The sequence below is a fragment of the Camelus ferus genome, chromosome 5, assembly GCF_009834535.1.
Source record: "Camelus ferus isolate YT-003-E chromosome 5, BCGSAC_Cfer_1.0, whole genome shotgun sequence".
Taxonomy (NCBI): Eukaryota; Metazoa; Chordata; class Mammalia; order Artiodactyla; family Camelidae; genus Camelus; species Camelus ferus.
In genome coordinates, this window is record NC_045700.1 from 56,097,847 (window position 1) to 56,125,002 (window position 27,156).

At 33.2% G+C, this 27,156-nt stretch overlaps 1 long non-coding RNA gene across 1 annotated transcript in view; it reads right to left on the reverse strand.

Moving 5' to 3' along the window:
- The window catches only part of LOC116663701, a 387,788-nt gene that overhangs the window by 220,265 nt on the left and 140,367 nt on the right, over positions 1 to 27,156 (reverse strand). Inside the window, exon 3 of the long non-coding RNA XR_004319985.1 lies at positions 10,319 to 10,397. This is a non-coding gene — a long non-coding RNA (uncharacterized LOC116663701). The remainder of the gene's footprint in view (positions 1 to 10,318; positions 10,398 to 27,156) is intronic.

The window sequence follows — 27,156 nt, forward strand, 5'->3', positions numbered from 1 at the left end:
TCTGAATATATATCCAAAGGAAAAGAAATCAGAACCTCAAAGAGATATCTACATTTCCATGATTATTGCAGCATCATTCAACACAGCCAAGATATGGAGACACCTAAGAGTCTGTCAGTGGGCAAACTGATGTGGTATATCATTCAGTCATGAGACAGAAGGAAATTCTGTCATTTGTGAAAACAAGAATGAACCTTGAGGGCATTATGGTAAGTGTAATAAGTCAGATAGAGAAAGACAAATACTGTATATCACTTACATGTAGAAATTTAAAAAGCCAAACTCATAGACACAGTAAAACAGTGGTTGCCAGGGGCTGGTGGTAGGGGAAATGGGGAGACCTTGGTCAAAGGGTATAAACTTTCAGGTATAAGATGAACACATTTTGGGCATCTAGTGTACAGCATGGTGATTATAGTTACTAATACTGTATTATATACTCGAAAGTCACTAAGAGAATAAATCTTAAATGTTCCCACCACGGTGAGAAACGGTGATTATGTGGCGTGATGGCAGTGTTAGCTAACACTGCAGTGGTAATAATTTTGCAATATATAAGTGTATCAAACCAACACATTGTATTCTTAAATAAACACAATGTTATATATCAATTATATCATAAAAATAAAACAAAATCTTTTCAGATGTTACTGTTCTAATTGTTGATTTTGCTGGCTCCATATTTATTAGATATATGTGTAGGTTTGCTTATTTTGAGTCAAAAGGTCTTTCAATTTTTTGCTCCCATGCCTTCTTCCTTTCACTCAATCTTCATTTTTTAAATCATTTTGTCATTGTTACCACCTGTTCTACTGGACTCAAGATACAAAATGATGCCTTTATAACAGTTAAGAATTACTCACCCCTTGTTAAGGGCATGGAGAAATAATCAGGAGGCAGTGATATTAAGTGGCTTTATTTAATTTTTTGTAATAAGGCTGATTTTTACCTCTGCCTTCTGAGGCCAACAACTTTGAATTTAAGAAATCTGTTAGAAGATAACAATAGTAGTAAAAGGTTAAAGAAAATAAGTAAATAAGTAAACAAACAAACAAACAAACTCTTTAATGGTGAGAGAACCTCATCTATGCCCTAGCATCACCAGTAAACCTTGCTCAAATGTGCTGTCTAAAATAAATGTTTGTAGTTCTCTTTTCCGTGAAGAAGCCTCACTTCTGTCCATGAATGCCAGCTTCCTACACAATATCTAGCTAGTTTATTGCATTAACTATCGTTTTAACATTTTATATTTCTTTCATGTTTGAAATCTACAGGTAAGTAGTTACGGGATTCAGACCCAGAGATGTATATTTAGTTACTTATCACTTTTCATACATGAGCCAATGTGGTGTGCACCACTTCTGGTAATTCCACTAAAAATGTTCCATAAATGATTCTTCATGCTTTTTCTACTTCCATGAGTGTGATATAGATGAGAACAAATCACCATGAAAGCAAGTTATAAATGATGGTGAGAAAAAAATGTAAGGAGCTTGGAAACTAAAATCAGAACTTGAGGAAAAATATGTGCTAATCCAGAGAAACTATTTCAATTTTTACCTAGGAGAAAAGTTTTATTATTATACATTTTAGGACTTTTTAATTAATAAAAACACTTAAAGGACAAATAATAAAGTGGTAGTTACTACAGAAAACCTGATTAAATTAGAGCAACATAAAAGCTAAAACCAGAAAAAAATTTTTTTCTCTAAGAACCAGAAAATTTTGATTGAATAAAGTGGCATATGCCAGTAGAGACTAGAATGGCAGTTGACCCTTAAACAATACAGGTGTGAAGTATACAGGAACACTTACATGAGGACATTTTTCAATAGTAAATGCTACAGAACTGCACAGTCCATGGTTGGTTAAATCTGAGGATTCAGAGGAACTGCAGTTATGTGGGGCCAACCATAAATTATACATGGATTAATCCACTTGTTGTTCAAGGGTCAGCTGTATTCTTAAATCTGACATGAGTAATTAGTATTAAAGGACAAAATATAATATTAGGTGCATATATGACCATCAGAACTCTTGTAGGATTAAATGTTGAGTTAATTTTTTAACAAATAAGTTTTGAATAACCAATTATGTAATTAGATAGATTAATATGAATCTCAGGGCTTGAGAAATAAATGTTGGATCGATCAATACAATATAGATGGTCTTTACAACGATAAGTCTGGTATGATCAAATAGTCTATGGAGAAAATTCTCCACTATTAAATATTATAAAAATTAAAAGTATAATATAAAAGCAAATATGAGAATAGAATGATTAAAGACCAAAGTAGAATCAACTAAGGGAGAATTCTCAACAAATCGCACATTCAATAAATAAGAATAGAATGGGAGACACTTGTGTATAAGAGTCCAGTGTTTTAAACACAGATTTATGGTAAAAATTATACAGGTTAGATATCTAAGTAAGATTTCCCATTTTATTCCTAACTTTGATTTCAGATTCTTTTATATTTCTTGTATTCTAAGTGAGCAAACAAACTTGAAAAAAGACGGAGAGATGGAACATGATGAATGCCAAGGATTAATTCCTCATGTATAGAGAATATCCAAGTGGAAGCAGGGTCCTGACTATAGTTTAGCTTATGGGTTCTGCTTACGGCATAAAAAGAAATTTTCAATACAGAGACATGCACTAGTTGCTAACTCTACAGTTTTGTGAAATATTAAGCAAATGTTATATATTCATGTTTTCAAGGTTGTAGTAGGGAAAAGTCTTCAAAAATCTTGTTTTGTTCAAACAGGAAGAAAATCAAGGAGATACATATATATCGTGTGCCACCATAAGTAAATGTGAAGGATAATGACTCTGTCAAATACATAATAAAACACCAAGGTATGCATCAGAAGTAATGGACCAGGGAATTTATGATGTAAGCATTCTGGGACTATTCCAGTATTCCAGGAAAAAAAAATAGATTTTGCACACAAGCCAATGAGCAACTTGACTGCCTTATATTTTACATCATTTTTTCTGATTACATGTCTTTGACAAGCCAAGCCAATTGCTGGGATCATTTTCATGGGAGAATTTGATGGTCCCAGAGATTGCTACTGAAATCTGTCCAGGACTCTAGTATTTGCCCAGAGTTAAATAAATGTGTACCAAAAATAAAATTCCAGCAATTCCACTCTCACATAAAAGAGAACTACAAGCTTCTGGATTTCTATCCATAAGAAAACCTTTCCCATAAAAGGGATTCAAAAATTGACACTGAATCTTAATAAATGGACTGTGACTTCAATTTGAGAGGGCTTAATTTGGCCAGAATTATGCACATTAGAGATTCTAGACTTCAGTGTTGACTCTGATATTTTAACCAAGGTTTATCATCAACTCTACCCCATCTTTCACCATAGCCCTCCCAGTATATGATCAATGAAATCTCTCCCAAATGTGGCCATGTCTCTCTAAACACTGTCTATCCCACTTTCTCTCCATATCACCCACACATATTTTCCTGCCCTTGTAGAGAGCTCAGCTAAATTACTCCAAGGCGTTGCTGCCTCAGCATCCATCTTGTTTGGTCAGCTGGCCTGCAGTGACTTTAAATTAGCTGCTCACGCATGCTCTAGATAGCAGCCTGCAGAGTCACAAATAAATGTAAGTTCCCGATATGATGTCCCCAACAGCCTGATGATTAGCAGTCTTCCCTGCCATTGAATGCATTTCCCTCATGAGCTCTTTAGATAAGACTCCCATCGGGCTTACCAAAATCCTGCTCTCTGGGTTTGAACTGACCAGTCTGGCCTCAGCCCAGGTACCCCCAAGCACTCCGCCCATAGAACCTAATAAAAGCATATGCCCCAGGTCCTGTCTCTCTACGTCTGCACTCTGCATTGACCTCCCTGTGTGGCCCCTCAAGGTATGCCAGGTACTTCCTCCAGGACCCGTGAGTAATAAACTTCTCCATTTGAATTTCTCGTGGTCTGTTGTTGAATGACTGCTCATCATGCAGCACCCTGTGCTCCAGTTAACAGGTATTACGTTGAGAAATTCATAACCTCCCTTCATCATTTTTCCCTTGGTTCATCTCACCCTGAACCAAAGCACAGCATCAACAGTTCAAATCTCTCCCTCCTCTAATCGCTCCTTCCCATTTTATCCTCTATACTTCAATGAACGCTTTAACATCCTTAACCTCTTTTACTTACTCACACGGCCAACTCAGCCATTACAACCCCTCATTCCGTACACCCCAGCAACATACTGCTCGTGAGGAGATCAGCTCTGAGTCTGTTGAGCGTTGAGGCTGAGGTAGTTCAGGAATCCTTGGCACTGACTACGTCCACAAGCCTTCCTATGCTTTCAGTCACGGAGATGTTGCTTTGACAAGCCAGTAGAGGTACATACTGGTAGAGGGAGTCCAAGGAGAAATTTTTCTTACGGTATTTCAGTGGTACATAAATCACCCAGAGTCTAAAAGGGCATGGCAAGGCAAGACCTTAGCTTCCTTCCTGACTCTAGGAGCAAGTATAAACTGCAGCACAGTAACTCAGATGGAAAACAAGTCAGAGTCTCACAAAAGTACTGCACATCAGCCTCTGTTCCACGTAACAGCCAATAGTCTGTGCATTATGTATCCTTGCCAAAATTAACCAGAAACTTTATAACTGGTGTGTGATGTGGGGAGGGCACGGAGAGGGTGGGAGAGTCTTATAAATCTATGATGCTCAAATGTATTTTTATCCCTTTGTGATTTTATGTATTATTTCTCATAGTTATAATTCCTCTCTGAAATTATTTTACAACTTCATGTCTAAGTGACCTTCCCCTCTATAAATATCCCTGATCAATTTCTCCACATAAATACCAATGCATACACATATATGTCACATATATGTCCATGTACAGATATATATACTTACTGTATTCCTCTGTACCTCTGCAGATTCCTGTGTTCCTCACCCTAACCTCCCACTGTACCTGATAAGTGCCTATTTTATAGTATTGATGACAGAAGTAATAATAAAGGATATCATCAGCACTAAATACTAAATAGTACAAGCACATAAGAAGAAAGTGCACAGTTAACGACTGCTAATAATTATAACAAAATAATCAGGATTGAAGATAAATTCACCCACAGTTATATAGAAAGAATAGAAAGAAATGAAAAATTTGGAGGTTCTGACCTGTCACAAAAGTAAGTGTGGATATAAATGACAGGAATCTATAAATACTGGTTTCTGATATTTGAAACATTTGCTGTATGAAGTAAACAATTTTTTTTCATTAAAAGTAATTCTCCTACTGAGTATGAGGTTACATTTAATTTCCCGAATGATTTTAGGCTTTTCAAAATTGACCACTCCCTTCACTTCTATCGTCCCTGAGCCAATTTTCGTAGATGCTTATTTATGATCATAATAATATTTTACTAGTGTTTAAGTTGCCTTAAGTAGCACAGATTTAAAATAGTGAGTACTGTGTGCTTTTTGATCTCCTTAAGATAATAATCAGTCTTTCTGGAAAACTATATTCTTCCCTTTGTCTGAAATATTATCGTCTATGATAATCACGTTACTTAAAAAAAAAAAAATCCATACAAGGCAAGTATTTTAACTCCCCTACTGCCTTTTATACATTTAGTGATGCTTCATAATGATAAAATAAGTTTACATAATTATTAAAATGTGGGTTATTCATAAAACACTATATGGAATATAATATATTTATGTACGTATATATACATATTTATATTTATGGATATCTAAATATATGTACATATATCTTTTTTTCTAGCAGAATTCCTCAGCTAAAATACACTTGTTTATACTCAAAAGGCTAACTCTAAGTTAGAGCCAGATACTGCATCCCTTGTAGTGTAACTGCTGCACGACCTGAGATATTACTCCCTTGATAGAATGATTTTACTTCTTGTCATTAATAACTTTCCTACCTATGCAGAGTTTCCAATCCCCTTGTCATATTCTATTTAGTAGTCTCTAAAGCCAAGTTTACTCATGTTCATATTTAGAAGGTAAATTCTGCAGGATGAACTAAAATATCTCACTTCAAAATATGTTCTTTCCTGGAAACATGCATGTTTTTAATGACCTGTGGTGTTCTTGGCTGGCACCCCTGCAGGTTTTGTTGACAGCAGAGAAATCAGTGGTGCTCTGGAGTCATCCTAGTTATCTTTTATACTTGGGAAATTTGGCACTTTGCACTAATTTTATTCTTGATATGGAAAATGGTGTCTGTTAATGCCCAGAATAGAACAGTGGTATTTTGGTATTTTGTTAGTGAAGGGCATTTCTTTTCTGCATTTCCTTATTTAGAATAAAATCCTGCAGGCAACTATATTTGAAGACTTTTCTACAATATACAATCTAGCTCAGCCCATATGTATGTGTATATACATACACATATACACATATATACATACCCATAAATATTTCTACTCATCATGAATTTTGAATATTTCTTGTAAAAGGGAGCTTGCCAACTCAAGAAAAGGTATATTTGTTAACTTGAGGGTTTTTTTCTACAAAAAAAGCAGTTTCTTTGGACATCTTACCAAATAAACAAGAAGTCATATTTATTGAATATTCAAGAATGTATCAGATTAATTACAGTAAAAGATTTAAATGACTTTAGTCTTCTTGCAGGTATATTTCTTTTCTCGTTTTATTTGAGATAATAAAAAGTAAATATCTGACCAGTTTGAACTCTGAAAAAATCTGGAATGATTGTTAGACATAATTTTTTAAAATAAAATAAGACACAATTCATTAAACAAAGGAGTCTTGAAGGCACATCTAGTCCGATTGTTCCAGGGAGTACGTATATTGAAGGACTGTCATATTTTCTATCTTCTTAGTAAAACTTCCTATCTTTTGCTCCATATTTATCTTTCTTATAACTTTTTTTCACGTGCTTTAAACTCTCCTTTCGATTTCTCTGTATTTCTCTCCTCACTTTTACTTCTTTTCTATAACGTATTGTCATCATACTTGTTTTTTTCTCTCCTATGTGAGCTGGGTTGTTTTTCCCCTCATACTACTCTCTGTCTCTGCCTCTCCCCATCTCTCCCTTGCTTTCTCTCTCTCATTTTCTCTTTATAGATAGACAGATGATAGATATTGATATATAGTATATGGATATATCCTTTATATATATAATATATATTATGTATATTCGTTCCTTGAAATTCAGTATAAATTAAGATGCATTTAATAGCAGAAACCTAATCAAATGTATTTAGACACTAAGAGAAAGACATTAACTGTTATGAAAATTATACACAAAGGTGATCTTGACAATTTTGAGAGTTCCTAAAAGATATTAACGTGGAAGTATTTCTATCTCTGCTCTGCTTTCTATGATTTTTGACTTTATTTTAATGCTGCCTCAGTTAAGAGGCATATTCCTCTTTCACATTCAAAGGATAAGTGATAATATTTCTGGTATCTTCTGTGCAAATAGAGGGATTCTGTCACTCTCATTGACCTGAGTTAGGTCACTTGCCCATAACAGAAATGATTATTAGGGCCAAAGAGTTGAAGAACTGATTTTCTCCTCTCATTTGGGACTAACCAGTGTAGCTCCGAGGGAGCTCAGCACCAGCCCCTACCCCGCACTGCAACACATACTCTGAATTGTACCCTGGAAAAGGACTGACTTTCTCAAACGGAAATCAATGGCATTTTAGTGGCAATAAATGCTAGGGAAGGACTCAACAGATGCCCATATTTTATGTTTTTTTCCTTAATTCAGACCCTTTCTTCCAATATACTATTTCTTTCCATTCCCAAACTTCCAACTTGGTTTTTCACCTTTGATGAGAATCCTGGCTTGTTTTACTCTCAAACGCTTGTTTCCATGTTTGTTCTACCTCATATTCTCAGCTATTCTAAACCTTACAATGTTTTCCATGAAATCATAGAGGGGAAAATTCCAAGGTGCTACACTTAATATCAGTTTGGTCTTCCCCAACTATATAAACTTAAATACACTTAATAATAAGGGAATAAGCCACACAACTATAAGTTAATTTGTCTTCACAGGGGAGCTTTCTGAAGACTGCTTCTCTGAAAAGAATATGGGAAAATATGGGAGTAATTTTTCATATGTAAAAACAAATACAAAAGAGAAACTTATTCTATCGAAGTAGTTTCATAAAGCCTCAACTTCAGACATGCAATTTTTTAAGGTTAACAAAGGGGATAATTGAAGTGATTTTTGGAGGAAAAATAAAAGAAAGAATGGAGAAATTGGGTTTAAACTGCTGGAGTTGTCTCTACTTACTTCCAGGGAATATGTTCTCTGAGAACTCTTCCAGGGAAATAAACTTTTAAACTCTAAAACAACTATTTCTAACATCTATACAATATATATAGAATTATAAGATTCTATAAATACATCAACATTTTTATATGGATATGTTACTTTCCATATTCTTATTCAATATGGCAGATCTTATTAATTTTTTATGTTCAACATTAATATAACAGTGTTTAGTTTTTATGTATGTATTTCATCCCTCAAAACATTTGACCTACATATGTAAAATGCTGTTAATTAAGATAAATTACTCATTGTTTCTCATTTATATGTCATTTACTACACAAATGTTATGTTCAACTATTTCTTCAAGTAAAAATGAATGTTAATGTGCTCAGTTATTCTGGTACTTAGTTGAAAATTTTCATCCTTAATTCTCATCCATAAATTATGGAATAATCGACTTTTAGATATGAGTCTTTTGATTTAAAGGGCTAATCTCATTCCAGACAGGATTGTTGTGAAAAGTTAATAGTTTATAGTTACAAAACTATATCCTGATAAAAGTCATGACCTTAGAAAAAAGCAAAACTCTCCGAAGCTTCCATCAAAGAGGAGAAATTATCTCTTAAACTACAATAGCTTCTCAGTTCCAGTATCTTCACGTCTGGAATTTAGAAGACAGTGGAGGGGGTGGGGGGGCATAGCTCAGTGGTAGAGTGCATGCTTAGCATGCATGAAGTCTTGGGTTCAATCCTCAGTACTTCCTTGAACAATAAGAAGTGCTGACAGAGTCCTGTACTCCTCTTAGTAAACGACATCATCATCCAAATAGTTTAAGTCCCAAATGTAGGAATTATTGTTAATTTTTCTTTTTCCTCATGACCCATATCTAGACTACTTGTTCATTTAACAAATATTTATAACCTGATATATTTTCACTCTTACGGAGTTTACACATTTTGGCTATGTGCAAATTTCAGTGATGCTACATCAAAATTACAATTCACCCCTTATAAAGAGCTACCATTCCACTACAGCCACAATTTTCTTTTGTTAGGGTAACTATGAGAGACTACTAAACGCTTTTGCTTTTCATTCTTACTCATCTATAAATGTCTTCATACCACCTCTGGATTGTGACAGTCAACTGTTCAAAGTACTTTAATAACTTTCCACTTTACTTAAAATCCAAACTTCTTAACTTTGCTCTTCAATGCCCTTTGTGGTCTCAGCCCATACATTTCCAAACGCATTTCCTATCTACCATTTTCAACTTTGTCACTGACCTGGAAATCTCATAAGTCTTTGTGTTTCTAGAACATTGTGAGATTTTTTTTTCTTTCTGCCTTGGAGCCTTTGCACTGGCGCTTCCCTCTGCAAAGGAAGCCTTGCTATGGCTGTTCCTTCCTCTGTTTCAGTTCTAAGCTCAAGCATCACTAATTCAATGAAACTTTCCTTGACCAATTATCAAGTCTTCCAGACTCTCATATTTACTTTTTTAAAGCATGTAGCATTAAACGTAATTTTTAATTATATTTTCATTCATTAAATATCCCTCCATCCCCATCTCCTACTATGTACACTAAAATATAAGTCTCACAAGATCAGAAACTTCCTTTTCTTATACCCTGATTTATAGCTGAAACAGAAAAGTGACAGAATTACTGGAAGAAGAAACATGATTTTCATGTTTGGAATGGATATTAAATTGACTTTATTTAGAAGTTGAGAGTCAGAAGAATAATTTCAAGAGTACCTTGAACTGTACTATTTTCTTTTCAATCTGAATTGAAACAGAGAAGGATTCCCAAAAAAAACTAACCTCATAAATTTCATAGTAGTAGGTAGCTTTTAACCACATGAGACTCGTTAGCTGATATCCTTTTTCACCTAATGGCTCTGTGTCTCTGAACTTTCTTGTAATTTTATCTCTCTTGAGGTCACTAGAAGGCTTCATGCTAGGATGTTAAGCTAATCCCAACCAAAACCCCACAATTTCATGTGGAAATATCTAAGGGAGTAATAAAATACTGAGGTAGAAAGAAACAAGCTTGAACTTACTGTTAGATGATCTTATTTACTCTGGCCTGGGGAAGCATCTGTTGTTTTTGTTGTTGTTGTTGCTGTTGTTTTCAATGAGCTAAAGATAAAAAGAATGTTAAAATTACTTACATATCAAAGTTGATTTTTACTCTCAACTCAATTTATTGGTCATTCATTAAAGACGATTTAACTGAAGTAAGGTACCTAGTAAATCATGTCTGAGTCTAAGATGGTAAATTTTATGACAGTGTTCCTAATATACAAAACACTACAACTCTGTTCGTTTCACAAATGCTAGAAAGAAAGAGAATAAACTTTAAATTAGTGAATAGGTGAAATGAGAAAAGATATCTAACACCAGAGAGGTTCAAAAAGGCGAGCATGCAATAAGAATAAATTATTTTGTGAAGCTCTGTTGCTAAATAAGTATTACATCACTTTTTGTTTCTCACCAATTATAATGGGCAAATTTGTTGAGCAAACAATTCAAATTATAATCAATTTTGTATAACTATAAAAATAATCCCTTAAATATATAAATAGGATATATATAAATAAATATATAAATGTAGGATATTCAAAAGTGGAAATCCATAATTTTGCTCTCTTTTAATTCCACCAATACCATTTATTTTAGAACAAAGTACAGCCAGGATAGACTCTGATTTACATTAAAATATTAAACCCTATTGTGAAATGAAATTCAAATATAACACACTTATAATTACATTTGTGTGTGTGTGCATGGGTGAGTTTGCAAGTATATGATTCCTTGTCTATAGTATAAAAAATAAGTCATTTAAAACAATACTACATTAGAAGAAACAAAGAAATAAATTTTGCTCCTAATAAAAAATTAATGAATGTGATAGTTCAAATGCAGACTGATAAAAGTGCACTGTATTTGTAATTCAATTTCTGTTGCAAGGTTTCTGATTAACAATTTTTAGTAATGACCCCCAATAACAGAAACAAAAAATACTACCCTCCTTTTTTAATATGCTAGTTTTATTCTTAGAAATTTTAGTAAATATTACAATCTTACAAAAATAGTTTGTGTTCATTTGGAAGATGAAATGATCAAGTATTTCACCTATATGACTGACAGCAGAATACACTCAGGACCAATTTTCACTTTTTCAGACTGTCCTGCTGTATGTATGTAGGATGTCTGACATATTTGACCCTTTGCCAAAAAGTACCCCAATCCTTATAATGACAACCAAACAACCAATAAGGATACCACTGACCTGGAACAGGGGTTGGAAAACTATGGCCCGCTGTGCCAAATGTGACCTATGGCCCCTTTTGTATGGCCCATGAGCTAAGAATGGTTTTACATTTGTAAAGAGATTAAAGAAAACAAACAAAACGAAGAAGATATGCATCGGAGATACCATCTGTCCCTTACAGAAAATGATGCTTATCAATCCCTGTACTTGTTCCATTATGACACATATCCTGTCTGCCTTGTTCGTTGCTGTAATAGGACTAGAAATGCTTCCAAAACATGGAGGGGACACAATTAATATTTGTGTAAAGGTAGGAGAGGAGAAACTGTGATTAGCGTAAGGAGACTATAAAAAATAAAACAGTGAAAGGAATTTAGAGATCATACTAAAGATGGTAAAGAGGATCAAAATGGTTAAATTAATTCATCAAAGAACTCAGTTAGGACTGAAAAGCCAACCTATTTTATCTATGACTTCCAGTATGTCATTTATGCATTTATGTATATGTATGTGTATACAAAATAACACAACTTTATATGCTACAGTACACAAAATGTTATGTCCTGTTTTTTTTCCTCGCATTTTTGGTAAGGATTTTCCTATATAATTAAGTTATTAGACACATATATTTTTAATACGTACTTCTACATAGTACAATGATTTGCATCCTGCTTTGTCTTCTATTTTTATTTTCTTATTGTAAAATAATATCACAATATTAATTGGAATATGATTCTACTAGTATTTTTATATCTATATCTATACTTACATATAGTTAACAAACCAAGATACAAGACACATCAAAGTGAACTGAGGTAGAAGTATAAGGTAAAATAAAATCTGGACTTAAATAATAAAACTTATGGTATTGAGTAACATGAAATTAAAACCACTGTAGAAAGAACCATTGCCAGATAAAAATTATTAATTCATTTTCCCTTGGTGAAGCTCTGCAAGAGTTTAATTATGTTGATTAATGGATGGTTACAGCTGGTTGAGGATGGTTCACTGAATTACATACAATTTGGTGACACTTAGTGAGGTTTCCCATATCTTACATCTTAGTAAGGCTGTTAGTTACACAGAAGAGGCACAAAAGATGTCTACTTCTAAACACAAATTTTCCAGACTAGGTATTACATTATTATTTAATCAATATATTTTCTCTCTTTATTTTGTTGCATATGTAAGACTGCCTATATAATTAAGTACACCTTCACATCATTCTGTATTTCCCATTTGCCCATGTGATACTTTGAGGTGTAATATAAGCAAAACTTATGTCAGCGATTGGAAAGTGAATTCACATTGAAATACTCATTTATTTAAAACTGGTAAATTCTTTACTGTTAGAAATACAACTAAAATATCCCCAATACCCTTGCCTTTATTGTGTTCGCTTCAGCAGCATATACGCTAAAATAATCTTGCCTTTATTGAACTTATTGTATCCTCTTATAATTACTATTTTTATCTAAAAGATATACATTAGTCAATAAATATTAAAAATGTATTTAAAGGCAACGTGCAAGAAGTACACATTGTGTGTGCATGTGTATGTTTATTTTTCTGTGTCTGCATATGTATTTGGCATCTGTGGATTTGGTGTGCCTTTTGCTTAAGATAAACGTACCTTAAATAAACCTTCAACTATAACTTGCTTGTTTCTACCTTATTGAATTCCAGCATGACGATTTACATAAATTCAGCATAGTTATTTTGTATGCAGCTTTCAGTAACTCCCACATATTCTGCACACTGTACAGCGTATAGTGAGTTTATTAGGTGGGTTTATAAAACATCCATTCTCTAGAAGAGGGGAATGCTTGACTCTCTAGAATTATGAATTTATTTGGACACTACAATTGATTATATCAAAGCAAAAGTGTTTTTGAAATTATTTCTTCTCAGAGAATGGCAAACCATTTAATTCTTTCAAAAAATGGAGTAAAATTCTTTGGTGTCCTAACAAACAAATATAGTATTGATTATGCCTTCTACTCAAAAATGGTTAATCTTTAATGGTGTTTCATTCAGGAATAATCTTTATCAAAGACTGTTCAAAGCAAAGTTGCCTAAAGTCTTGTTCTTTCAGAATATTGTCATACATCATTTTTTATTTTAACTTTTCTGAGAAATGTTGCATATCCAATTTCATTCTCTTAAGACTACACTATTATAATGTAAGCCCCTACAAAATACAATTAAATTCTTTTCCTTATAGTGAAGTGTATTGACTTGATCTGCATTTAAGTAAAATATAAACCATTAGGACCAAAAAACTTCTTTATTATTTTGATGCCAAAGCTTTCTCAATCCAGCCTAAATTTTAGTAACATTTCATGAAAATTAATCTCTGTTGTATTATTTAATATTAATAAGAGTAACATAACATTATAACAATATAATTACTACTTATTAACAAAGTAACATTAAGAATAAGAGTAGTTTTAACAGGGTAATTTCAGTAACATTATTACCAACTTTAAATAATTAATTAAAAAAGAAAAAGTTTTTATATATATTATTGACATTAAATGGTGGCTCAGAAATAACATAATGTTCTATGTACTTATTCTTAATGTTGGAGAAACTTGCACAATATTAAAAATAAAAATGTTCAACTATCACTAAGTACATTTTTATAACCAAATTAATATTAGCATGTAGAAATAACAAAAATAAAACTGTTATTAGATATTCCACAAAAGTTAGCAAAGGCTTCAATATATTTGAGAGAGATTATAAGTAGAATTTTCTATTTTAGTATTTAATTCTACTATTACCTTTGTCATTTTCTGAATTATTGTGAGTGAAATCAAGAACTCAGTACTCATCTCAAGCAATTCTGGACCATTATGTAAAGACATTTCTCTCTCATATAGCAAAACTACTTGGATCAGTCACCATTGCAATTGATTTTAGTCACATTTTAATGAAAAGTGAACTAAAATCCTCCTTGTCAATAATGTTATTTTAAACAAATAAAATAGTTTAAAATAAACATTAAACATTTGTATGATTAAAAGAGTGAACAATTTTTATATTTCATGCATTTTTTTCATACTTAGATTTCTATTCAGGAAAAATAAATACTTAGAGTAGCTTAGAGTGACCCACATAACTGACATTTATTTTTTGTTTCTTTTCTGGGTTTTATTTTGAATGTGATCTGTCAGTTGGTTCACATTCTGTCACCGGATTGATTTAACCCCATTTCAAACAATAGAAAGTGCTGACTATGCTCTCTAGAAGTTAGGAATGGGGAACAGGAGAGAAAGGGAAAAATTCTTTTTGATTTACCCACTCATATTTTAGATTTGCAGTTTTATTAATTTAATTTCTACATTGTTATTTATTTTCAATGAGTGTTTTTTTGTTATCAATTCAGGCATCCCTTAACTTCTCTCTCTGGGGAACAAATTCATTCCATTATCTCTTTGGACAGCAAAGAGAAAAAAAGTCTGCTTTTTTTCCTCTTCCTTTGACATAAAGAATCCTTTAGATTTTTCACTAAAATATATGACCTTGACTCACAAATATCTAAATTATTTAATACCTCATTTATTTATTAATATATCAAATAATTGTTCACATTTCCATATTTAGAAACATTATTTTATTATGAATATCAGAGGTTAGGAATGTGTTTGCAATTTATAAATGAAATCTAAATTTCCTTAAGAAAGAAAAATTTTAAGTGTTAGTCTAAAGACAATACAACAGAGGAATCAGCAACTATGAAGATTTAAATTCATAATATTGGGGATAACCACAGCAAACAAGGAGCCAACAAAATGAAAAAGGGTGATGAGCCCTAAATACCTGATTGAAAATTCCTAACAAAAAAAATACATCATTCATAACAACATTGTGAAATGAAACTTATTTCAAGACATGCAAATCTCTCTCTCTCTCTCTGTCTCTCTCTTTCTCTCTCTCTCTCTACTATGTATCTTGTAGCAGCATGACTCTTTTACAAGCATGCCTTGGCACAGGATTATTCATAGTACAGAGCCACTAAAATGAGTATTTTTCTTGAAAAAATACACAGGAAAAACTGCATAGAGAATACTGTTGAAGAGATTAAACTCTATCATAAGAAGAGCCATGTGAAAAAAAATTGCTGGGGCTAGGTGTCATTTAATATTGCTAAAAGAGGATATTGATAACTAAAATAGAAAAAAATGTGTTGAATAAAAAGCAAAATATTCTACTAATGTAAGTCTGATAATCATATAAATATATATTTAAGTATTTAAATGTGTTCTATATGTTCAGATATATTTAAATATATACTATTTAGTATGTTTTTAAAATTCTCTCTGATATCTTTGTCAAAATGAACTGCTGTTTCGTATGGAGCAATTTTAACTTAAAATTAGTTTTTAACTAAATAATAAGTGGAATCATGGGAGAAGAGGATGATAAAGCCGGTTGTTTTGTCATGATTCTTCCAAAGAATATGATCTGATATTTCCTTGACCTTCTGCAGAGCAATTTTGTCAACCATTGAAAATACTGAAATAATTAATTAACATGTGTCTGATGGTTAGCAACTGAAATAAACCCTTAAATTATTAGAATGCATATTTAGATGGTAAAATAATTCATCTGACAACCATTTGACTTCCAAAGGGCATTATTTTAAAGAAGCATATAATTTATTTGATTACTGCCAGTCACACTTAGAGGAATAGGGCTCTACCATGAAGAACTGCAAAACTGTTTAAAATAACATGCACCCTAAGAAAAGGAGCAATCTTACTAAACAGAATAGAAAACAAGTAAGTTGAGCAAATCATTGAGTGGTTCTAATCAAAACTGAACAACGAAAAACCAATATAACAAATCACCTTTCCCACACTCTCCCCTGACCCAGATACTAACCAGCATACAGACCTAATCACCTTCTCCCACAGATTGCTCATGACAAATCCATCTTTTCTCCTTTCCTATGTCAAATAACAAAACAAACCAACAACGACAGCAAAGAAGACAGTGCAAATAACCTAAGACTGGCAGTGCAATTTCACCACACTTACATTTTATAAAACTGTTTTCATAGTGTTTAAGCCTGAAAAAGCCAATCAAGATGTACCCTGTTTCCCTTACGGCTAAAAGTTAACCATGCTCCGAGGCAGGAGTAAAGGGAGAAGTACCGTGCCTGGACAATGCCACATTTGTCACTGACAGAGGTGGGATTGCTGAGACGGACTAATAGACTGAACAGAACAGCTGAAACCTGCTTCTTTCATGGCATGAATTTTCAGCCACATTTTGAAGGAAAGAGAAGAAATACTTTCAGGTAAGAGATGACTAACGTGAGCCAGGGAGAAGTGTGGGGACACACTGTTAACCAAACATGCCACGTATTTTCACATTTCCATATTTTTGTGTATGATGCCACCTCTGCTGAAATTGAACATTCTCTTATTTACCCGAGGAAAAAAGTTCATTCTCCATGAATCAAGTTATATGTGTAATGAAATAATACTGTGACACACTAGCCCTGGTGCTTCTCTCCCTGCACACCTGCAAATACTGCCCTTCAGCCAGGTAGATTATGCATTGTCCATAGACTCAAGAAGTTGACACAGCGAAACCAAAGTCAAATACTGTAGTGCAGGCCTTTTAATACGCAATATATTTGAAGACAAAATTTTCAGTCTGTTTTTCCCCTCCCACAAAGGACACACTAACATTTAAGTGGAAGAGACGATTAGAGAGGGAACCGCAAAGTGAGATACTGGTTCAAGTGTGGTACCCTATTCATCTAACATCACTAGGGCTGGCATGAGGAAGGACAGGAGATGAAACATGCAGAGAATCTGGAGGATCTGTGAGTAGATACCACTTGTGCTCTGTGTCCTATCTGGAACTCTGGCTGTTAAGAGCTTCACAGACTGCTTTCAACTCCCAGCATGAACAGGGCAAACATCAAAGAGAAGCTGCACTGAAGGGTGAGCCAGCATTACTGTTTTCTGCAAACCCAAAGAATGACCAGGAGTAGGTGAGAGAACTCTTATCCATATCATAAGAAAGAACAAGAAGACTTTTTCTAGTCTAAATAATAGGATATGCTAGCGGTTGTAACACGGGCACACAGGGAACACAGGTATCTTAGCAGATGACCTCCTGGGGGGAGAATGGTTACCACAGATTATATGAAATCATATAAACCCTACTAAATGCCATACAATGGCTTTTGGTGGGGTTTTCACTTATTCAACACATTTAGCCCACTTAAGCCATGAAGCTATTAAGTATCTCCAACATGAGTGCAAATCAACAAACCACAGGGCAAAAAATTTAAATTAATTCGTGAAGTACTGAAGTAAATTAGTTTATTCTAAAATTATCAAGTTAAAATATCCACTACTGGGAAGACTGGATGGTATATGGTGGTATATGGGAAAGGACTTAAGTAAGTTATCTAAGAAATGTTTTCATTTGCCTGATACATGGCACATTACATCATACTCATTACCCAAGTCATTTCACAATGAAGCCTTCTGTGTTCCTCTTCCTTGTCAAATCAATTGTTCTTTCTGCTTCACTACAGTACTTTGTCCACAGCTATTTTACAGCAGCCAATGAAGACTTCTGTATATCAGAATCATTTATGTATATGTTAGTCTCCTGGTACAAGAGTAAATTTTCAGGTGTATCGAAAATGCCTCAAATACAGATCTCTCAGCTCCTAACAGAGGGCTCGGCATCTAGCAGATGCACCATAAATGTGAATTTAATTGGATTTAACCTATGAACTGAACTAAAACTGTGGAAGAGGGGGTCCTAAATGCAGTGAATAGCAAACATATTTGTGAAGATTAAGTGTTGGAACTGATTTTGCAATAAAAAGCACGAAAGACATTTATATCAGGTGAAAATAAGCAGCTTCATGAAAAAGAAACTGAAGCACAGAAAAAAGAGTATCAGACTACAAATGAAAATAATTGTTTCCTGGGTCTATCTGTGAAAACAACAGCTCTATCAATCATGAACAAACGAAAAATGTTTTATTCTTCAAAATGGTCATAATATTTGTCTTGTAAATCTTACAGAATTTCTAATGTAAAAATTAATATTTATGGACATATTTTCTATAATATAAAGAAGATTACAATGTAAAGTGCTATTATTATTACATTTATTAACATAATGTATAACCATGAATAGCTATAATGATATTTCATTGGAAAATATACTCACTCAATAAGCATTATAAGCAAAGCACCATTCTAGGTGATGAACATTTAAGAGGGGAAGAAACAAATATCTTTTCCCTCATGACTTTTAATTTAGTAAATTATATCATACAGTATTCTTGCCAGTTTTTGAACAGATAAAAAATTTCAGCTTTAGCTCTACAACAGTTTAATTTTATGCATCTATTGAGGGATATTCCTTACAGATACTGCTGTAATAATGAATGACCAGAAAGGAGATTCAATATTAATTATTTTGAAAATCTTGAAAAGACTTCTCTGTAGGCTAACTCACCTTAAAGTTTCTCAATTCTGAGTTATTAAACATTCTTTTTGATCTTTCTCTAAATGATTATTCATATCCTTTAAGAAAGAATCAATACTAACCGAGGCAAACATTGTGTTCACAGTGCTATTTGATCATGCACATGTGGCATGCAGAAGAATATGTATATTGAATATACAGAATAATTCATACTTATAGGAAAATGAAGAGTGGTGAAATCAAGTCATAGTAAAGTAGCTAATGAACATTGAAGTGAAATACAACTGAAAGACAATTTAAGATAGCCAAATATTGTAAGACAATCACCAATAAAGTGAATCGCTTGTTGAATGAGCACTATGAAATAATTTTCAACATTTATAGTGAAAATTATACCCAAAATTCTGAAGATCGTCATATGTAGATGGAACTCAATATTTGATCAATAAATAAAGTTAGTTTGTATGACATAAATCAAGGATTGTACTTAAAGGAGATGGTGTATAAACAACAAAAAATAAAACAGTAAGCTGACCCACTCATTCATCCCCCAAACACATGGCAGGCATCACACTAGCCACTTATGATAAAAAGAGAAAACACAGGCTTTTCAGTTTCAAGGACCCACAGGTTGATTTCAATAACTGTGGTAGAAATAAGTATTTTGTGCTCTACAGATATCTGCAAAGTGGTTTTATCTTCCCATCTGTATTATTAAGAAGACAATGTCAAAAGAAAAATTAAGCTCTGTTGCCAAGTAGATGAGGCTTTTTTATATCAGCAGTCACTTCATTTTCCTATATTTTGATAAATCCCAGACAAATCAATGGAGCCTCTCCAAAAGTATTTAAAATTGCTCTTAGAAAACTAAGTCCATTTCAACCAGTGTTCAAACACCAAGATAATTAAACTGTCCTGCTCTCTCTTCCTTTCCTTAGAAGTAAGAAATAGAATAGGGTAGAGGGAAGAAAGGTCTAAATTCTACTTTACATTCTGAAAAAGCATCTCTAAAAATGGATGTCTTTTAAGAGTATAGATAACAAGAATTGGGGTCATTGGCACATTGGAAATTAAGAATAAAGATGAGTCTTTATATCTCTAATTTTTCTGTATCTGCACTTGGACTTGGCAGGTGCCCTTGAATTACACCATTTCTAACATATGAAAATGGCCAAAAAATGGGTAGGCTGAATCTGGAAAGCGGAGTTTAGAGTATATAGCAAGACGGCTAAAATACATATTCCCTTTTCCAAATTTAAGAGTTGAGTCTATGGAAATAGTAAGAAAGGTGCAAACCAAAAAATTACAAGAATGTTTATCACAGTATTATTTATCACAATGAAAAATTGGAAACTTCCTAAAAGAGGCATATCAAATAAATTATGGTATATCATAAGATGAATAGCAATAAATCTTGATATAAAGAATATTTAGAGGATAGGAAATTCCTCATTGTGACACATTAAATAGAAATAAACACTTATTGTAAAGCACCATCATCACAATTTTGAAAATATTTTTATAGGAGAATGGCATATGCACTTCATGATATATTTGAACCCCAGTTGTGATACATTTGATATATATTTTTAATAAGCTTTTCCTCAACACTTAGAAATTGAAATGTTTCACATAAAAATCTGACATATATATCTTACAAATCATAATATTTCTTAAAAATAATATGATCATGGGACATTATTATAAGGTGTCCACATATATCTACTTCTTACAGCAATTTTAATTTGCTTCTAAATGAAAAACTGTTCAAAATTCTATTAGTTTTACTTTTAAAAACTTAAATATGTGTTTAATCTCAAGATACATAATCAATCTCCATAGGTAGGGGAAAATATCATTTGAAAAATGAAAATACATTTATGTAAATAATAATAATTTGACATTAAATATATACGGTTTATACATAAAATTCAATGTAACAAAGATTTATGTTCTCCAAAAGAAGAGAGAAGGGTGGCTGCCCTAGGGGACGTCTGCCAGGGAGTGATGCTTCGGAAGGGCATTCTTCTTCCTATAGCATTTTCTTTAGAAACATTCCAAAGCTTTGGTGATTCACCATTATCTTTTATTAAAATTATAATTTAAAAAGTTATGGCACAGAAAATTACCCTTTGATGAAATAAAATCTAAAGATAAACATGCTTCAAGACACATGGAAATAGCATAAGTACTAAAAATATACTTCGGAATCAAAAGATGGATACATACAGCTTGGACACGTCCACAAAGCAACAAGTTGCACAATTCAAATTTGTTTCCTATGATATACTACAACTAAACGATATTACTGAGTGAAGTGATCTTTTCCTAAAAACATAATGTCAAAATATTGTATATTTATTTAATGTTTTCTATTGAAATATATTATACAAAAAAAAAGTCATTATTCAGAAGGTGGCAGCTTTTTGAGAGCTATGATGATGCAAAGTCACAATGGAGCAGTCTGTGTGTGAGGTGAATCTGCAGGGGCAGCTTTTTGGCCTGCAGACCACCAAAGAAGTCAAAAAAAAGTCAGATTTTCAGGATATTTCCTGGAATCCCTTTCACCTTGGAGTTCTGAGAGCATGGACATTCATTAACTAGGAATTTAATCATACCATGCATAAGGTAACGTCTAGGCTTATTAAGAGGTAATTTTTCATTAAATCATTTATATCTGCTACAAAAGGAAAAGCCCTCATTAGGTAGCTATAACACCAATACTCTCCCCACAGGCTATTATTTGGCTCAACTGACCAAACATATAGTTAGAGATTAAAAGATACAGTAAATTTTACAAATAAGTTTTTAAATTTTTATTTATTTTAATATAAAATAGAACATTAAAGTGCTTCTAATAATACAGTAAGCAGGCATAAATGAGGAAAAAAAACTGCCATAAAAATGATTTAGAATTCTTCCAAAAAAGTAGTCATCACTAAACATTTACACCAAAATTTTAGACTTTAATATCATCACATAAATATTAAATTTTTGGAAAAAGAACATAAAGAATTATTTTAGAAATATAATCCTTAACATTTAAAAAACCTAATCCATTAAATCTCATTTGTTTTAGAGAAAAGATGTAACATTTTAATTAATTTTCTTAGTAGGCCAGGCAACATCAACACTACTTATAGATTCAAAGGGATGTATTCTGGAGTTTAATCAAATATAAATTCAGAGATTTAAACATATATCATTAGAAGATGAATATAATCTAGAAAGTGAAAGAAAACATAAATACCTCATTTAGAAATGAGTGATTTAAAATTTTGTATTATTTTCACAATATTACCAAGTATCACTTTTTGGTAAGAAATCACTATTGTAAAACAAACCTCAAAGAGAGGAAAATACCTGCCCAACTCTTACTCCTATTATTAGTAGCTGAGTTATCATGTAAGTTTACTTTCACCATAAATATGCCAATCTCAGATCTTCAAAAAAAAACTTATATTCACTATGAAATTGTTATATATTAGCCAATGACTCTAAACTTTCCAAGGTAATAGAAAGAGAAGAAAATAACTTACTGATAAGCATAGTCAAAAAGGCAACGTACATTTCCTTCTGGATACAAGCCCAGGAGTGGGATTCCTGGGTCATATGGTAAGTCTATTCCTAGTCTTTTGAGGAATCTCCACACTGCTTTCCATAGTGGCTGCACCAAACTGCATTCCCACCAGCAGTGTAGGAGGGTTCCCCTTTCTCCACAGCCTCTCCAGCATTTGTCATTTGTGGGTTTTTGAATGACGGCCATTCTGACTGGTGTGAGGTGATATTTCATTGTAGTTTTGATTTGCATTTCTCTAATAATTAGTGATATTGAGCATTTTTTCATGTGCTTTTTGATCATTTGTATGTCTTCCTTGGAGAATTGCTTGTTTAGGTCTTCTGCCCATTTTTGGATTGGGTTGTTTATTTTTTTTCTTATTGAGTCGTATGAGCTGCTTATATATTCTGGAGATCAAGCCTTTGTCGGTTTCACTTGCAAAAATTTTCTCCCATTCCATAGGTTTTCTTCTTGTTTTACTTCTGGTTTCCTTTGCTGTGGAGAAGCTTGTAAGTTTCATTAGGTCCCATTTGTTTATTCTTGCTTTTATTTCTTCTAGGAGAAAATTTTTGAAATGTATGTCAGATAATGTTTTGCCTATGTTTTCCTCTAGGAGGTTTATTGTATCTTGTCTTATGTTTAAGTCTTTAATCCATTTTGAGTTGATTTTTGTATATGGTATAAGGGAGTGTTCTAGCTTCATTGTTTTACATGCTGCTGTCCAGTTTTCCCAACACCATTTGCTAAAGAGACTGTCTTTATTCCATTGTATATTCTTGCCTCCTTTGTCGAAGATGAGTTGACCAAAAGTTTGTGGGTTCATTTCTGGGCTCTCTATTCTGTTCCATTGGTCTGTATGTCTGTTTTGGTACCAATACCATGCTATCTTGATGACTGTAGCTCTATAGTATTGTCTGAAGTCTGGGAGAGTTATTCCTCCAGCCTCTTTCTTTCTCTTCAGTAATGCTTTGGCAATTCTAGGTCTTTGATGGTTCCATATAAATTTTATTATGATTTGTTCTAGTTCTGTGAAATATGTCCTGGGTAATTTGATAGGGATTGCATTAAATCTGTAGATTGCCTTGGGCAGTGTGACCATTTTAACAATATTGATTCTTCCAATCCAAGAGCATGGAATATCTTTCCATTTTTTAAAGTCTTCTTTAATTTCCTTCATCAATGGTTTATAGTTTTCTGTGTATAATTCTTTCACCTCCTTGGTTAGATTTATTCCCAGATATTTTATTACTTTGGGTGCTATTTTAAAGGGGATTGTTTCTTTACTTTCTTTTTCTGTTGATTTATCGTTAGTGTAAAGAAATGCAACTGATTTTTGAACGTTAATTTTGTAACCTGCTACCTTGCTGAATTCTTCAATCAGCTCCAGAAGCTTTTGTGTGGACCTTTTAGGGTTTTCTATATATAGTAACATGTCATCAGCATATAATGACACTTTTACCTCTTCTTTTCCAATTTGGATCCCTTTTATTTCTTTCTCTCACCTGACTGCTGTGGCTAGGACTTCCAGGATTATGTTGAATAGGAGTGGTGATAGTGGGCATCCTTGTCTTGTCCCAGATTTTAGTGGGAAGCTTTTGAGTTTTTCACCGTTGAGTACTATGCTGGCTGTAGGTTTGTCATATACAGCTTTTATTATGTTGAGATATGTTCCCTCTATACCCACTTTGGCGAGAGTTTTTATCATACATGGGTGTTGAATTTTATCAAATGCTTTTTCTGCATCGATTGAGATGATCATGTGGTTTTTGTCCTTTCTCTTGTTGATGTGATGTATTACATTGATTGATTTGCGTATGTTGAACCAGCCTTGTGTCCCTGTGATGAACCCCACTTGGTCATGATGTATAATCTTTTTTATGTGTTGTTGGATTCTATTTGCTAAAATTTTGGTGAGGATTTTGGCGTCTATGTTCATCAGTGATATTGGCCTATAATTCTCTTTTTTTGTAGTGTCTTTGCCTGGTTTTGGTATCAGGGTGATGGTGGCTTCATAGAATGAGTTTGGGAGTATTCCCTCCTTTTCAATCGTCTGGAAGAGTTTGAGAAGGACTGGTATGAGTTCTTCTTTGTATGTTTGGTAGAATTCCCCGGTGAAGCCGTCCGGTCCTGGACTTTTATTTGTAGGGAGGTTTTTAATTGCTATTTCTATTTCCTTTCTAGTGATCGGATTGTTCAAGTGTTCAGATTCTTCTTGATTCAGTTTTGGTGGACAGTATGTTTCCAGAATCTTGTCCATCTCCTCTAGGTTATCCAGTTTGGTTCCATATAGTTTTTCATAATATTCTCGTATGATATTCTGTATTTCTATTTTGTTTGTTGTAATTTCTCCATTTTCCTTTCTTATTTTGCTAATTTGTGCTCTCTCTTTTTTCTTCTTTGTGAGTTTGGCCAGAGGTTTGTTGATTTTATTTACTTTTTCAAAAAACCAGCTTTTGGTTTGGTTGATTTTTTCTATGGTCTTGTTAAACTCTATTGTATTTAATTCCTCTCTGATCTTTATTATTTCCTTCCTTCTGCTGCTTTTTGGGGCTTTTTGTTCTTCTTTTTCTAATTCATTCAGGTGGTGGGTTAAGTTGTTTATTTGAGATTGTTCTTCTTTTTTGAGGAAGGCCTGTATCGCTATAAACTTCCCTCTTAGCACTGCCTTTGCTGTGTCCCATAGGTTTTGAGTGGTTGTGCTTTCATTATCAATTGTCTCAAGGTATTTTTTAATTTCAGCTTTGATTTCCTCATTGACCCATTGTTTTTTCAATAACATATTGTTTAATCTCCATGCTTTCCTTTTTTTCTCCTTTGTTTCTCTGTTGTTGATTTCCAGTTTCATGGCATTGTGGTCAGTAAAGATGCTTGAGATAATTTCTATCTTCTTAAAATTGTTGAGGTTTCTTTTGTGCCCAGGTACATGATCAATCCTGGAAAATGTTCCATGTGCACTTGAAAGGAATGTATATCCTATTTTTTGGAAATCTACTTCAGGATGACACCTGCACCCCAATGTTCATAGCAGCACTATTTACAATAGCCAAAACATGGAAACAGCCTAAATGTCCATCAACAGGTGACTGGATAAAGAAGAGGTGGTATATTTATACAATGGAATACTACTCAGCCATAAAAACCAACAACATAATGCCATTTGCAGCAACATGGATGCTCCTGGAGAATGTCATTCTAAGTGAAGTAAGCCAGAAAGAGAAAGAAAAATACCATATGAGATCGCTCACATGTGGAATCTAAAAAACAAAAACAAAAACAAACAAACAAAAACAAAGCGTAAATACAGGACAGAAATAGATTCACAGACAGAGAATACAGACTTGTGGTTACCAGGGGGGTGGAGGGTGGGAAGGGATAGACTGGGATTTCAAAATTGTAGAATAGACTACACTGTATAGCACAGGGAAATATACACAAAATGTTATGATAACTCACAGAGAAAAAAATGTGACAATGAGTGTGTATATGTCCATGAATGACTGAAAAATTGTGCTGAACACTGGAATTTGACACAACATTGTAAAATGATTATAAGTCAATAAAAAATGTTAAAAAAAAGGCAACGTACAAGTTAAATGTAAGTAAATTCAAGGTAATTCATTGAAAAATAAATATTCTAAATGTCACAAATAAAGTAAAAGCTTATGTAACTTATTTATACCCCAAGAAAAGAACACAGGAAACAATATAAATAATTTCACTAAAATGTTGACTTCAAAAATTTTTTTAAAAAATCTGAAAGTGACATACAACACAGTATCACATCTTTAAAGATAGTATCTAGTGTTTTTATGGTGTCACTTTGCAATTTAATGCCGTTTCACAGGCTGTTTTAACATATTTGGTTTTCAAAACTAGCTTATCACCCCTATTTCAAAACTTCTCATCCTTATTTACAAACACTTAAATCAAGAAAGTCAGGTACCTTTTTAGAACAGAGTTAATGTGTGGTGATGAAGGAACTACAAAACATTAGGTCTTACTAATCCCAAACGCACATTCCAACCCCAATATTTTATCTCACAAATACTGAAACCTCTTCTCCAATTTAAACTCTTCTCCCCATCCCTGCAAATGCCATAGGGTATACCTCAAACTGGAAAGTTTAAGACTGAGAAAAAATACAAAGGTTCAAATTCAAGCTGAAAATACCTCGCAAACACATCTGAAAAGATGAGACCTGACTGATCCTTTCCTCATGATTTGTTCTTTCAAATGATTATTTTCACCTGAAGCAAACAGGTGCTGGGATCAAGAGGGTAATTAGGTATAAGTGAGGGCTTTGTGCGAACTGGATTCCAACACAATAGAGTAGGTCACATCATACCGGAAAACATGCAGAAGAAAAACAAGCACTGTGGTGTGGAAAACACTAAGCCTGTAGAGAAAAGAGCCACTACCTTATTTTTTAATATGATTAGATTGAAATTCATTTGTAGGGCAGAGAAGTGATAGCAACCATCAATGGAATAGAAAATACAGAAGAATTTCCATATCAGTAGGTAGAAAAATAAATCGAATTGCAACTTAAGAATGCAAAAATAAAGGGAAAATGGTGAAAGGGAAAGGGC